Consider the following 14,975-nt stretch of genomic DNA (forward strand, 5'->3'; position numbering starts at 1 on the left):
AGATTTATTAAAACAATATCCTACTGCTAAGTCACATCTAATAGACATACTTGGTCCTCATAAACCATGACTAATCACACAGGACTGCTACACTGCATTTAGCAGAAATATGTAACTGTCATTTTAGCACTTAAAGGGATGATTCACACAAAAATTAACATTTACTCACTATTAATTTACCCTCAAGTGTTCCAAACCTTTAAGGGTTTCTTTTTTCTGTTAAACACAAAAGAAGATACTTTGAAAAACGATGGAAACCTGTAACCATTGACTTTCATATTATTTGTGTTTTCTATTATGTAAGTCAATGGATACATGTTTCCATCTTTTTTCAAAGTATCTCATTTGTTTTATTAAACAGAAAAAAAGAAACCCATAAAGGTTTGAAACACTTGAGGGTAAATTAATAGTGAGTAAATGTTCATTTTTGGGTGAACTATGCCTTTAAGGAGTGTCAAAATAGCTTGACAAAAGAATTAACAAACCTCTGTAGAAAACAACTCTGTTTGTGTTTGTCCAAGCGACGGGCTCATGGAGGTACCGAAAGAGAGAAGCAAAGAAAGATGAAGAAAACATGACATTCACTTACTGAAAGCTTCAAGTCTTCCATAACCAATCATGTCCTCATAAACTATGAGTAAACACACATATTTGATATAACAATAGCTTGCTGCTAACTTACATAAAATAGACATACTTGGTCCTCATAAACCATGACTAAACACACAGGACTGCTACGTTGAATGTAGTAGAAATATGAAACTGTCATTTTAGCACTTAAAGGGATGATTCACACAAAAATGTATATTTACTCACTATTAATTTACCCTCAAGTGTTCCAAACCTTTAAGGGTTTATTACTTCTGTTAAACAACAAAAACAAGATATTTTGATGGAAGAAGAAAACCTGCAATCATTGACTTCCACAACAGAAAACACAAATAATATGGAAGTCTATGGTTACAGGTTTCCATATTTTTTCTAAGTATCTTCTTTTGTCTTTAACAGAAGAAATATCCCAATAATGGTTTGAGACAAGTAAAGGGGGATCAAATAATGAGACAATTGCACTTTTTGGATGAACTATCCCTTTAAGGAGTGTCAAATTAGCATGACAAAATAATTAACAAACCTCTGTAGAAGACAACTCTGTTTGTGTTGGTTAAAGCCACAGGCTCATGGAGGCGCTGAAAGAGAGAAGCAAAGAAAGATGAAGAAAACATTAAAAGCTTTAAGTCTCGCATAACAAACCATGTCCTCATAAACCATGAATAAACAGATTTAACAAAACAATAGCCTACTGCTAAGTCACATTCAGTAGACATACTTGGTCCTCATAAACCATGAGCAAACACACAGATATTAAAACAATAGCCTATTGATAGGTCAGCAAACTTGACATTGTTTCTCTTGATATCTCAATATTGTAAGCTATAAAAAAAAGCTTTAAATATTAGTAATATTTGTTATTTCTCAAATGTGGTAAAAAACAATATTATTATAATATGTAGGCCTAGTAATGGTTAAAATGCTCAATTTTGCATAGATCTGGCATGTTAAACTTTAAATTGGTCTTTAATGCATAGGACAGAGATGACATCAGAATACAAATTCAAAATTCTGAAGATGAGTGTTAGATGTTTGCTTGCACTCTCTTATGGTCCACATGCAAATAGATCATTTTCACTGGTATAACCAGGCATTTGTCATCATCAGATTTCAACTTGCATTATTTTCATCATTTAACAACAGTAGTTTATACTGCCACTGTGTAAACGTTTAATCTTACACATAATACTCACCGTGTGAATAGAGGCTAATCTAAAGAAAAAACTTTGAATTGTTATATTGCGATTCTCAATATAATAATGTATCGCTACACCCATATTAAATGTATTATTATATAAAAATAACTGCACAGATACAGGAACAATAAGAAAATATCTCTTCAGATCAACATTTAAAAGACAATTATATAGACAAACCTCTTTGAAGCTCACTCTGTTCAGAATTCAAAGATAATGGCTCATGAAGAGACTGAAAAACATAATCAAAACACAGAAAATAAAGCTAAAACAACTCAAGTGTGTGCTAAACAGACATTATTAAACATTATATTTAATACTACATACGGTTCAAAATATGCCAATTTTTAAAATAAAATCCAATATACCCTACCTTTGCTTTTTCATGTTTGTTACAGGAGAGAAGGTCAACTCCTCCACATGACACACTCTAAAATTACAATTGTATGTTGTGATATCGTGCAGAACAATGTTTTAAAATTAAACACAAGGTACTTTTTTTTATACAAGATTAAAATTGTAACTCTGCCAAATAAAAACAGTTCTGTCAACACATGAACACTGACTCCACAGAGTATGCATCACAAACTTTTCTGGACAAACAGTGAAAACTGATACAGAAGAAACTAAATCATTGAAAAAATTCATTATGTTGGTTTAATAGTGCACAAAAAGTACACTGTACAGGAAACTGGCCCAAAACAATTATCTAATACTTTACTATTTGATAGTGTCAGGCCCGGATTAAGAACTCAAGAGGTCTGTATTAAAAAAAATAAGAATAGAATACATTTTTTTCAAAACAAATCTATAATATATTGCCCACATTTTTTAAATAAATTATATATATATATAGTCTACAAAGATTTAACTTATTTTTTAAGAAAATGAAAATTTTCTTATGAAAATGAAAATTGATGGTATAAGTACACTTGTTCAAGTTAACTGAAGCAGTACTAAAATATATATTTTAAAAGGTATTTATTACTATTCTCCACTGTGCTTTGCGAGAGCGCTTACTGAACAGCACGTTCGTTGACAAGACTGCCCAGGCACGAATGCAATGTGAGTGCAGGCCGTAGGGGGAGACGGAAGGGGGGAAAAGCATGCTTCAGCCTGGTTCATGGCAACTGTACAGTGCGAGTACGCCCTCAGACACACGATGAATCCAGTCTGCACTGCCATTAGCATCCTCCACCTGGTTAATGCTAGCTTGCACATAACATTACCATAACGTCTTCTATACTCACATTCTCCTCATCATGGGTCTGTTTGAAGGAGTGAATACATGAAACATGCCTCAATAAAGATGCACCCTCTCCTCTTTTTCTCTTGTGATTGCCAAATCCACTTGTTCACTCATTTTGATCTACGGCAAATACTACACTACAGTCCGCTCAATTCAGTGCAGGTTATTTCAAAACTTACAAGCACTTCACCAATTAAAGCATGCTGTTTAGTTAAAAAAAGTAAAGAAGGAAAGGAAAAAATCTGCATGCTTTTTATACATGGTGACATTTTCTGACAATTTAAATACAAGGATAATAATAATATATGATAGGGGTGTAACGATTTATCGTTGTACGATTTATTGCGATGCAAAAATGTCTCGATATGCATCGTGGCGTTATGACGATATGATTACGATATGACGTCCGTTTTCTCTTATTAGTTGAGCTGTTTGCACGGGAGCTACGTTCCACCTGCTGTCGCACGTGAGTTCAGATTGCAGCAGCAGTAATGTTAGCAAACCAAGATGAGTGGAGTTGAAATAGAGGATGGCCCATCCTCTCAAAATCAGACGTCTGGCAACATTTCGGTTGTACAGTAATTGCTTTAGACTCGTCCGCTTTTTGACACGCATACTGGGTCACACATCCTAAGTTTTAAAGTCTTCACAGTGATTTACATACTTTGCACAGCGACAGGGATACCTCCTAATGGTGTTGAAAGAGTCACATACTGTATTTATAAGGTACAATTCACCCTAAAATATCATTCTGTCTTCATATGATGTATTGGCGGCCGCAAAATCACACATGACATGAGCTGACCGTGAGCTGTTACTACAAAGGGCGGACTATGATAGACGCGTGCGTATGGCAAGCCGTTTTAACATTTAAAACCTTTGATCTGACTATCCATAAATATATTTAGAGATATCTCTAATTATATTTTGACTAGTCATAATTATAATTCGACTAGTCAAAATATAATTAGAGATATCTCTAAATGAATTTAATTAAATATGAATTACATATATTTATGGATAGTCAGAACAAAGGTTTAAATGCTAAAACGGCTTGCCATACGCGCGCGTCTGCTTCAGTGAACAGAACCTGCAGGTTGTGACTAATAAAGTAGTAAACAACATTCAGTTTGTGGAACAGAGTGATCTTTCAGGAGCAGCGTGGGAAGTTTGAACAGCACTTAGCAGTGTAAATGAAACCGAAAACGTACACATTATTTAAACAATCATATCGATTTTAGAGTTATGATTACGACGAGCTAACCCTTTAAAGCTAAATTTTAGTACAGAGGTACACAAAAATGCACGTCAACATGATACACTTGATAGCGCCGACATCAGCGACGCCGAAGAAATAGTAAACCTGCCTAAACTGCTAAAAAGAGTCACGACTGTCCTGTGTAATGATAAGACGGCCACCCTGTCACTCATGCCCAACATGAAGACAGCCATCCATAAAAACCTCTCAGACAGATACACATAAGTTCAGGATTATCTTATAGAACTGCTGATTACCTGGAAATGTAGATTTTTTTTTTGCACACATAAAAAACGCAAGTGACCAAGCAAAGCCTTAAGCTCTCACTGTTAAATTCAATTGAATAGAAAGCTTATTTTTTTGCACCTTTACTTAAATTGTTCCTTAATTTTGTCTCTGTCATTTCAATAATATTTTTTAAGAAGTTTTTAAATTGTTTTATTTTCCAGAGACAGGCCTGTTTAATATATTTTCTAAAAGAAGGTTCAGTTTAACAAGTTGAAACAAAAGAAATACATAAAAAATAGTTTACTTGGTAAAATTTGCATTTCAGTTAAATTTTCAATTTTTATTCCAAATATCGTGATACATATCGAATCGTGAACACTATATCGTGATACACTTCGTATCGTGAGCTGAGTGTATCGTTACACCCCTAATATATGATATTGACTATTTGCTAAGAGGAAATGCCTAGTTTCTAAAAAAAAAATGTTTTTAAAGAGAGGGAGGCAACCTTTATTAAGACATGTGCAACCTATTAAATGCTCTTCAACAGAGCCATGAGGTAGGAGAATATGGGTGAAGTAGCGCTAGTTGTGGCAAATGATAATCGACAGGCTAACCAGGGTTTGGGAAAGGGCGACTAATAGTGGTGTAACGGATCCAAAATCTGCAGTTCGGATCACTCTACGTTTTTTGAGTTATGGATCGGACCATTTTTTGGATCAGCAAAAAAGGGAGGAGACAATTTGCTTTCCATTTATACAAAAATGTTACTGCATAAAACATTGCTTTTAACAAACAGAAAATAGAACTTGTAATTTTAATAAAAAATAAAAATCAGGAAATAACCAGCTAAAAAAAAGTATTCAATATGAAATATGATCTTTGCTACTGTTGCTGATAATGCAAAATGTATAGAAATCTTGCACAACATATATTTATCTTCAATTAATGATTCAACAATTCACACATAAAACTTCATGTTTCATTATACTGTAGGTGTATTATATTTGAAAACCTATTCAATTACATAGTTTTGATGTTTGTTTGTCGCCATCTGTTGGTTACACAATGTAGTTGCTTTCACCAGCATCTTGTTTCATTAAACAGTGATTTTATTCTTACCATAATGAATGCATTAATGCAGGCTAAACAAACAGTGACAAAAAAACACCTTAATAGCCAAAAGCATTTATGTAGGTCCCACAACGTCATCATTATATTTTACAGGGAAGCCAAAATGCTTTCATTCATGCAATTTGAATGACACGGGAGGCGATCTCTCTGCGATTGTTATAAATGTTGGATTAACCTACAAGTTCAAAAAAAGTTATTAATCTACGGGTCACGCGCATTCCGAACCGTGGGTTGTGATCCGTATCGATCACGGATCAACAGTGATCCGTTACACCCCTAGTGACTAACGTCACAAATAAATAAATACAAATGAATTCTATTAAGATGTTGCTAACATTTGAAAATAACTTTATTATATATTTAAAATACCTATTTAGAGAAATAAGATAAACATCATCAAAACACACGAGGCACTTGTGACTTTATTTAACATTTGCATTATTTTAATTTTTTTTTAAATGTTTCCTAAAAATAAATGTATTTCCCATCTGATATCCAATGGGGAGAAAAAAAATAAGAATAAGTTCAGCAGACGGTATATTAGAACTCGAGTTGATGATCAATCGCGTCAAAACATGTTGCTGTGCATTACAAGCTACACCACTGGCGCTATTTAGTTATGTTGTCTCTGTCGGTCAGACATCACTTGTCTGACAAAATTTGTGTAAATGGCTTATTCCATCAATGTGTGTTATTAACCATTGGTTAATCAGGCCCTGGATAGTGTACAATCTTTAATAGTTTTAACTTTTCACTAATATGGAAATCATTAATATTAGCATTTTTTAGACTCTTAAATTAAACATTAACATTTTAAAGTGTGGTTTTCAATTAGGACATTTCTTTTTATTATTATTATTATTATTTAAATGTTATTTTTTGACATTTATAATGTCTTGTCATCAAATCATCATTTTGTGTTAAATTAAACTCCTTTTTGCATCTTAACATTTTATACACTATGCTTATAATGAAACATTAACTGGGGACTACCTGCAGTAAGAAAAAACATGTACAAAACTTTGGTACTGATGTACCTCCACGTAAGCATGTCTTTATCCTTCCCCAACCTCACATGATGAGCAGCATCTTTCAAAGGATTTAATCCTCTGCTTTGACTCTTACCACCATTCATTCACTGTTAAAATATTATATAAGGTTAAACTTCACAGTTTATAATATCAATACAATACCACATATGCAAAGCAGTATTAATATATGTGACGTAGTGTAAAATTCTCTAAAGAAGACCAAAACAGAAAATAGTAATATAGTTATCAAATTTCATAATACAGTTATCACATTTCAAACCATTTAACAAAATATAAGTTAGTAGTGCACTATTTTGACAATTTGATCAAATAAAGTTATTTAACTTGGGTAAGTTAACCTCTTTTCATAATAAAAGTTCATTTATTCAAATGTACAGTTTAACTGAACACAAGTTTATCACAAAAAAACATTAGAAAAAATAAAACCACACATTTACATTACTAAATTCAAACATTTTGTTCAATCATGCTTAATAATTCAAGTTTAGTAAATTGTTTCTACGTCATATTTATGTTTAATATACCTTGTTACCATGTTATTTATACCATATTCGAATGGTCATTGCTTCTCACATAAAAGTATGTGTAGAAAAAAAATCACAGTTACATAGTGCATCAATCATAACGTTACATCTCATGGAATCAGACGGCGAATTGTTTACCGCGGAGGAGTGAGCTCTGCCCGGTTCTGGGTTAAATCGACACCGGCGCTTCCGAGCCAGATACAGGCCGAGCGCGTGCTATTATTAGCAAATACACATTTTGAAGAACTACGTCTGATGCTGCCATTACAAACACCTATTTCTAACGTTTATTTGTTCTCATCTTCTGTTCCCAGTCACTAATTATTATTGTCTAAAACAGTACGCGCCGGATATAAATATATAAATAAACTTGCTATTTTGAATAACAAGTGGAATAATACAGTACATATAATAATAAATAATTGATAGATTAGATTAGTAAATAGATTACATTGCGACTGCTGCAATTTGCGCTTTAATGTTTAGCTGGTCAACTGTATGGTATGGAAATGTTACATACCTACTATATGAACCCGTCTCATACAGCTGCCATTGCAAGGCTCAGACACTTTGTAGAGAGGAATTTAACACAACTGCCTCTAAGAGTCGCCAATGGAAATAAAACAGACACGCACAAAAAATGTGCGTACGCCTGCCAGAAAGCTGCCGTGAAGCTGCGCACATTCCCACGTTCAGTTCATCGTTAGTAAATCCAAACGTGAGCGATTCTGAGCGTGAAACCTGGCGTACGCAAAGTTTTTGTGCGTACGCAGCGTTGATACATGAGGCCCCAGATCTACACACACATTACCGTTTTTTAGTCAAAGTAAGGACCAGTTCTACACACACATTACCGTTTTTTAGTCAAAGTAAGGACCAGTTCTACACACACATTACCGGTTTTTAGGCAACGTGGGGATCAGATCAGCACCCTTACTAATATTAAATTTTAAACCTCAATCAAGTAATTTGACAGTAAACTGCTTTAGAATTTTCATTTGAAGAGCAGGTCAGTTTATAAAAAATGTAATTTGAATACAGAAGGAACCTCAAGATCCAAACAGGAAATGGTCCAGAATAGATTTAATAAATGTTATATTTATTATAAATAATTTCCACAAAACCTTTAAACACAAAAAAAACAGTAAACACAAAATCCATGAAACTCTCTTGCTTGTCTAAAAGCAGTTCTCATTGGGTATAACAAGCTTCCACATAACTCTTCCATGTCTGCGTGCACATTTAGTTAAGTGCAATAGCAAATAATATTAAACGGTTAGTTCACCTCAAAATGAAGATTCTTTTATTAATTCCTCTCCTTCAAATTGTTTCAATCCCTTGCTGTCTATGGAGGATGAGGAGTTCTTGCACTTCATCTAAGTTATCTTCCTTTGAGTCTGAAGAAGAATGAAGGTCTCAGGGGATTAGAGTGAGATGAGGGCAAGTAATTAATAATATAATGTACATTTTTGGGTAAACTCTTAAAACCCACCAGTATGTTCTATTTCTGTTTCTGTCGTATTTTAACTATTTGAAAAAAAAAACATTAAAAATATTTTAAAATATATTAATAAAGAACTGAACCCCACAAATGCAAAGAGACCTTCATCATATAACCAAGCCACCAAAACTCCAAATAGACATCATTTGTTAAGCATTAACTCTACATTAATAGTAAGCAGTTTATAAACACAGCTAGATGCTCTATTGTTGACTTATAAGCATGTGTAATGTGCTCAATTTTTGTGTTTTCATACTTTGTTTATAATTCATTTTTCATAACTAAATGAAGTATTGCATTATTTACAAACTGTCTAAGAATAATTGGTGTTTTTTAAGATCATTAAGAATGAGTAAATAAATGATTAAAAAACTATATAAATGAACATTTATACATTTACTATTCAGGCATATAATCAGGGCTAAAAAAAAAAGAAAAAAAAAAAGAAAATCCAATCGGTTCACTCTACACACAGCCCCACTCCTTGGTATCGAGCGCAGGCCCGGCCCTACATTTAGATGTTGTATAATATGAAATAGCAGTAAAAATTATGAAAATTGTTATGAAATAGTTTTTCAGTCATGTAGCCTAATACAAATATTTAGTACACTGCACAGTGCAATTATTATTTAAATTTATTATATCCATTATTATTAATATTAGTAAAATCTTTTTAAAAAATTTACTTTAGGCTATACTGCTATTTGCTCATGCAAAATTAAACACCAGAAAATATATCGTAGGCCTATATTAAGAGCTAAATTACAGTTAGCATCATAATTAGTTCAATTATGTGCTGTAGGCTATTGATTGACCAACACCCCCTGTATACAGTTTACACACTGCAGGTCTACAGTTCTGATGTGTATTTTGAAATTCTTGTTTTAAATGACAGTAAGACATGCTATATTTAGTTTTTATAGTAAAATATACATTATAATCCAGTACAAAGTAAAATAATATTTATTAGTGGCCTATTGGCAGCGTATAGCCGTTAAGCTTATAGTCTAAGCATGTCATTTATTTATTATTAACATAAATTACAAACTAGCATCCTTATGATTTTATCTCGTTTCTGTATGTTTTTATCAAACGAAAAATGCAATGATTTATACTTTGGTTTTAATTTTATTAGAAATTTAATAGCCGTTTAGGCAACACTACTTCTACATGTCATTGGCTCTGATTGCGTTTTTTACAGATAACCTATTTACAAAGATTTTTATTAAACAAGTGCACTACCACAAGATATTTTTGTAGGTGTAAAAATCTAAAAAGTATCATTATCATATTCTTGCCTTATTCATCTTTAATATAAATTTAAAATTTAACACATTCATTGATTAAACTAGGGATGCTAACGATTACTCGATTGATTTATTGTCGGTAACCCTTTAAAACCGATAGACCTTATCGATGACCGATTAAGCATGGGCATTTAATAAGTTATGCTTTGCTCTTTGAGATGCGTCCACGATTTTACACATTACATAATCAAGTGTGCGCAGTTTAGGCTACGTTACCCTATGGAGTCGTGCACTCTCTTGACTTTGCATATTGGTTATGCACATATTGGTCATACCTATTATGCTCAGATCTCGTTTATCCGCTGGTGCTGCCATTAATCCGCTGGTCAAGTAATCAAAAAGTAGGCTACATGACGTTTAATTATGGGCAGGTTATTAAGACCAAACATTGGTTGTGCAAACTGTATTACGTTCTCTAAAATTTTAAAGTGTTTTAAGCTACATTATCTTTTATAGACTGGCATAGGCCTAAATACGCATCACGGCCAGACATTTATAGTTTATATAAAAACGAGCGTCACCGTCGCATTTGTTCACATGCTTTAAATTAATGCTTTTTGTCTGCCAAAAATAATATAATAAAGAGAACGATAAAATAACATTATTAACCGTTTAACTGTAAACATTTCTGTTCAGAACGATTAAAGTTGATCTTTTTTTTCGGTTTTCGTTTCTGTTCCTGAAAAATTTCATTTGATTCTGTTTTTCGTTTCCGTTCCTTGAACCGGTTTGGAGCCCTGCATATAATACGTTTTTCTGCATGTTAAATAATGCTTTATTAACTCAACTTCATGTAGTTTTGAGATCTAATCTAAAGTGAGGAATATTGATGCTTTATAAATCCCTTATAAATGACAATTAAAGGCTCAGAATCATTCATTTATTCATTTATTTTCATTTTGGTTTTCTCTCTTTATTAATTCGGGGTCGCAACAGCGGATTGAACCACCAACTTATCCAGCATGTTTTTATGCAGCGGATGCCCTTCCAGCTGCAACCCATCCCTGGGGCACATCCATACACATACACACTCATTTACTACGGACCATTTTAGGCTACCCAATTCACCTGTACCGCATGTAGGAGCACCTGGAGGAAACCCACACCAACACAGGGAGAACATGCAAACTTTACACAGAAATGCCAACTGACCCAGCCAGGGCTCGAACCAGCGACCTTCTTGCTGTGAGGTGACAGCACTACCTACTGTGTATCAAATAAACAATAAGTATTTGCAATCGTACCTAAACAAATACAATTACTGTAAATTTTAAACATTGCTGAATAACAGGAGTGTCGAAATACAACATCATTTGATAAAACAACAATATAATAATTTAACAATACATTACGTGTAAAGCAATTTTATATTTAGACAAGATTGCAATGATTTACCTTTCATTTGATACAGTTTCATTTGAGCATCTTGTAATAAGTAGAAATTAATAGTCATTTTTTCCCTGTATATAATGTAACTGAGCCTTATATTGTCATTTATAATGGATTTATAAAGCATGAATAGCCCTCGCTTTAGATTAGATCACAAAACTGCATGAAGTTGAGTTCATAAAGCATTTATTAACATACTAAACAACTTATTATATGCCTGAATAATAAGAATTATCAATGTTATTATGAATAGTTTATTAATCATTTACTTGCACATTCTGAATTATCTAAAAAAAAAAACACCTACTACTTTTAAATATCTGGTTTGTTAATGATGTATTTTTCATTACTAAATTAAGTATTGCATTATTTACCAAGTATGAAAACAATCATTAAGCACATTATAATTGTGCTTATAAGTCAATAATATTTGTAATTTATATTTATAAATATAATTTATAAACTGCTTACTAATGTCTATTAATGTAGCGTTAATGCTTAACAAACGTTCAACTAACTATTTGCTAATGTTTCATAAATAATTCATTGTGTGCAGTTATTATAGTGTTACCCAACATTTATATATCTTATTAATCAGGCATATAGTAATGGTTACTCTGTCTGATAATAAATGCTTTATAAACTCAACTTCATGCAGTTTTGTGAGCTAATCTAAAGTGAGGACTATTGATGCTTTATAAATCCCTTATAAATGAAAATTAAAATCTCAGCTATATTCTAAACAGAAAAAAAGAAATAAATTAAAAGGGGGAGTGATTTATAGCTTTATATATATATATACATATATATATATATATGGTGAAGCAGTGGCGCGGTAGGTAGTGCTGTCGCCTCACAGCAAGAAGGTCTCTGGGTCACTGGTTTGAACCTCGGCTCAGTTGGCATTTCTGTGAGAAGTTTGCATGTTCTCCCTGCATTCGTGTGGGTTTCCTCCGGGTGCAAAGGCACAGTCCAAAGACATGCTACAGGTGAATTGGGAAGGCTAAATTGTCCCTAGTGTATGAGTGTGACAGGCCCATATGACAGGCTGGCCGGAAGGTGTAAAAAAGTCGTTATCATATGGACAAGTCTAAAACTGAAGGGCTTGTTATAAAAAGAGCCGACCCCGCAATCATACGGGACTAAGGCCAAAGAAGATATATATATATTTTTTTTTTTCCCATTAATTTCAAGATACACAAATGAAACTATCTAATGAAAAATAAATCTTTGCAATCTTATCAAAATATAAAATTACTGTACAGTGCAAACATCACAGAAACACTGAAATGAATCTTGTCATATTGTTAATTGTTGTTTTGAAATGATGTTGTATTTTTTATTTTGCAATGTTTAAACTTTACAGAATTTTTTAAATAAGATTGCAAAGATTTACTGTTCATTAGATACTGAGCCTTAAATTGACATTTATAAGGGATTTATCAACTATAAACAGTCCTTAGGTCACAAAACTGCATGAAGTTGTGTTATTATAGCATTTACTAACACACATGGTTACAATTACTATATGCCTGAATATAACATGTATAAATGCTCATTTGAATAGTTTATTAATCATTTAATAACTCATTCTGAATTATCTTAAAAACCACCAACTACTCTTATATACAAATAGTTTGTAAATAATGCAATACATAATATAGTAATGAAAAATGAATCAGTAACAAAGCATGAAAATACAATTAAGTCAAGTCAAGAATACAGCGTTTGAAGCTGTATTTATAAACTGCTTCCTAAAGTCTATTAATGTAGAGTTAGTGCTAAACTAATGATGTATAGTGTATACTTACTATAAAAGTGTTATTCAGATTTTTTATCTAAAGAGCCAAGATTCAGTTTTTAATATAAAAATCCAAAGCTGACCAATCTCTGGTTTTTAGAGCCAATGGTTCAGCTTTCACCACAGCATGTACTTCCTGTTTGCTCCAGGATCTTCTCTTTATGGGACCTATGGGTGGTTAAAATATAAAAAAGTGGTTTTAGTTGCATAAATGTTCAGTCATTTTTACAACATGTGCTGTTATGTTAGTTTAATATTGTGATAGAAAATGCTAGAAAAATATGTCTTGCCTATTATTAAAAATACTTAAGATGGAGATGGATTAAAAAATACTTCCTAATAACTTCAAATCTGGTTAATGGGGTTACACTTTATTCCATAGTCCAGTTTAGACATTCTTCTAACTATGTGTAACTCTGCAACTACGTTAATTATCTCACCGTAAAGTATTATGTATTAGAGTATTTCAATAAGACTAACGCTCATCTGATTATCAGTAGAGTATTAGCAGACTGTTAGCTCAAGTTTAGCTCAAAACACTACACTGTAACAGATATCTGTTCATTACCAGTTCCTGTATTTTGTGATTTACAAGTGTTTTTTTTTTTGTTTTTTTTGTGGTGGTGAATTGCATTATGGGATGTTGATCTCTGCTCTGTGCACTTTTGATGTTGAAAATTCAACTCTACAGTTTAACAAAGTGACTTTTACTGACATTTTAGTAGTTTGAAATAATATAATGTATAAGAAATAATATATAGAGATAAATAAGTCTTTAGAATAACAGAAAATGTACCGGCAGTTTATTACAAGGTTTCTGTAGCATAATATACAACAACAACCCAAACAAAAAGTCACTTTTTTTTACTTTTTAAGATTAAAAGTTGTTGGAAGAAAGATCAAGATCCCATAATGCAATTCAAAAGCAGAAACAAACAGATTTCATAAAAACAAATTATGAAAAACTGCTAATTTAATTATTATTACTTATTTTTATTCATTTTAGAGTGTAGAGTATTAGCTGACAGTTAAGGTTACCTCAATAAAACCAACTCTCATTGGTCTCAGTAAATAGTACAGCAGACTGTTAGGTTACGCTCAAAATTAGTACAATATGACTAATTCTTATATAAATTTAGTAGAGCATTAGCAGTGTTGATTCTAACAGACAGTCTAATGGCTGTTAGTTGACAAGTAGTTGCAGTTACTTGTAGTTAGTAGTAGTAGTAGTAGTAAAGTAAATTATCAAAATAAAGTGTAACCAGATATGCAATTAGTATATTTTTCCAAAGTATTTAGCAATATTGTTTAACTAACATGAAATGAGACATCAAGTGCAACTGTACTGAAATCATCATGGAAGTAATGTGCTTCTGTCCTGTTTTACCCTACATGTTATGTAAATGAGCTTGTGCATTTGGACTTGTACAATAAAACAAGTCAGTCACAAATTAACTTTAATGATCATACCTCTCTTTTTTGTGAATGCTGGGTCTGCATCACTATCTTCACAGACACTGTACCATGGTGATGATACTTGAGGGGACTCTGAAAGTAAAAATCAAGTCTGAGAGTTGACTTCTCTGCATAAAGCTTACCAAAATATTTATTTGATTTTGTGTTGTTCTTTTTAATGGGTAAAAGCGTGTGATGGTAGCTTAAAAATAGTTTTCAAACATAGCACATACATATCATGATAAAAATAAACATTCTGAAAAAAGAAAAAA

The 14,975-nt window shown here is 32.4% G+C and overlaps 1 long non-coding RNA gene across 6 annotated transcripts in view; it reads right to left on the reverse strand.

Moving 5' to 3' along the window:
* The window catches only part of LOC141375770 (uncharacterized), a 50,798-nt gene that overhangs the window by 20,463 nt on the left and 15,360 nt on the right, over window positions 1-14,975 (reverse strand). For 3 of the 6 annotated variants that reach the window (XR_012384547.1, XR_012384548.1, XR_012384551.1), the window contains exons 11-12: window positions 14,719-14,796; window positions 12,627-13,416 (exon numbers count right to left, since the gene is read on the reverse strand). This is a non-coding gene — a long non-coding RNA (uncharacterized lncRNA). Of the gene's footprint in view, window positions 1-485; window positions 864-1,132; window positions 1,188-1,985; window positions 2,038-2,178; window positions 2,236-6,711; window positions 6,813-8,332; window positions 8,648-8,742; window positions 8,778-12,626; window positions 13,417-14,718; window positions 14,797-14,975 lie in introns of those variants that run through there. The other 3 variants (XR_012384550.1, XR_012384552.1, XR_012384549.1) reach the window with 2 other exon arrangements.

The sequence above is a fragment of the Danio rerio genome, chromosome 8 (assembly GCF_049306965.1).
Source record: "Danio rerio strain Tuebingen ecotype United States chromosome 8, GRCz12tu, whole genome shotgun sequence".
NCBI lineage: Eukaryota > Metazoa > Chordata > Actinopteri > Cypriniformes > Danionidae > Danio > Danio rerio.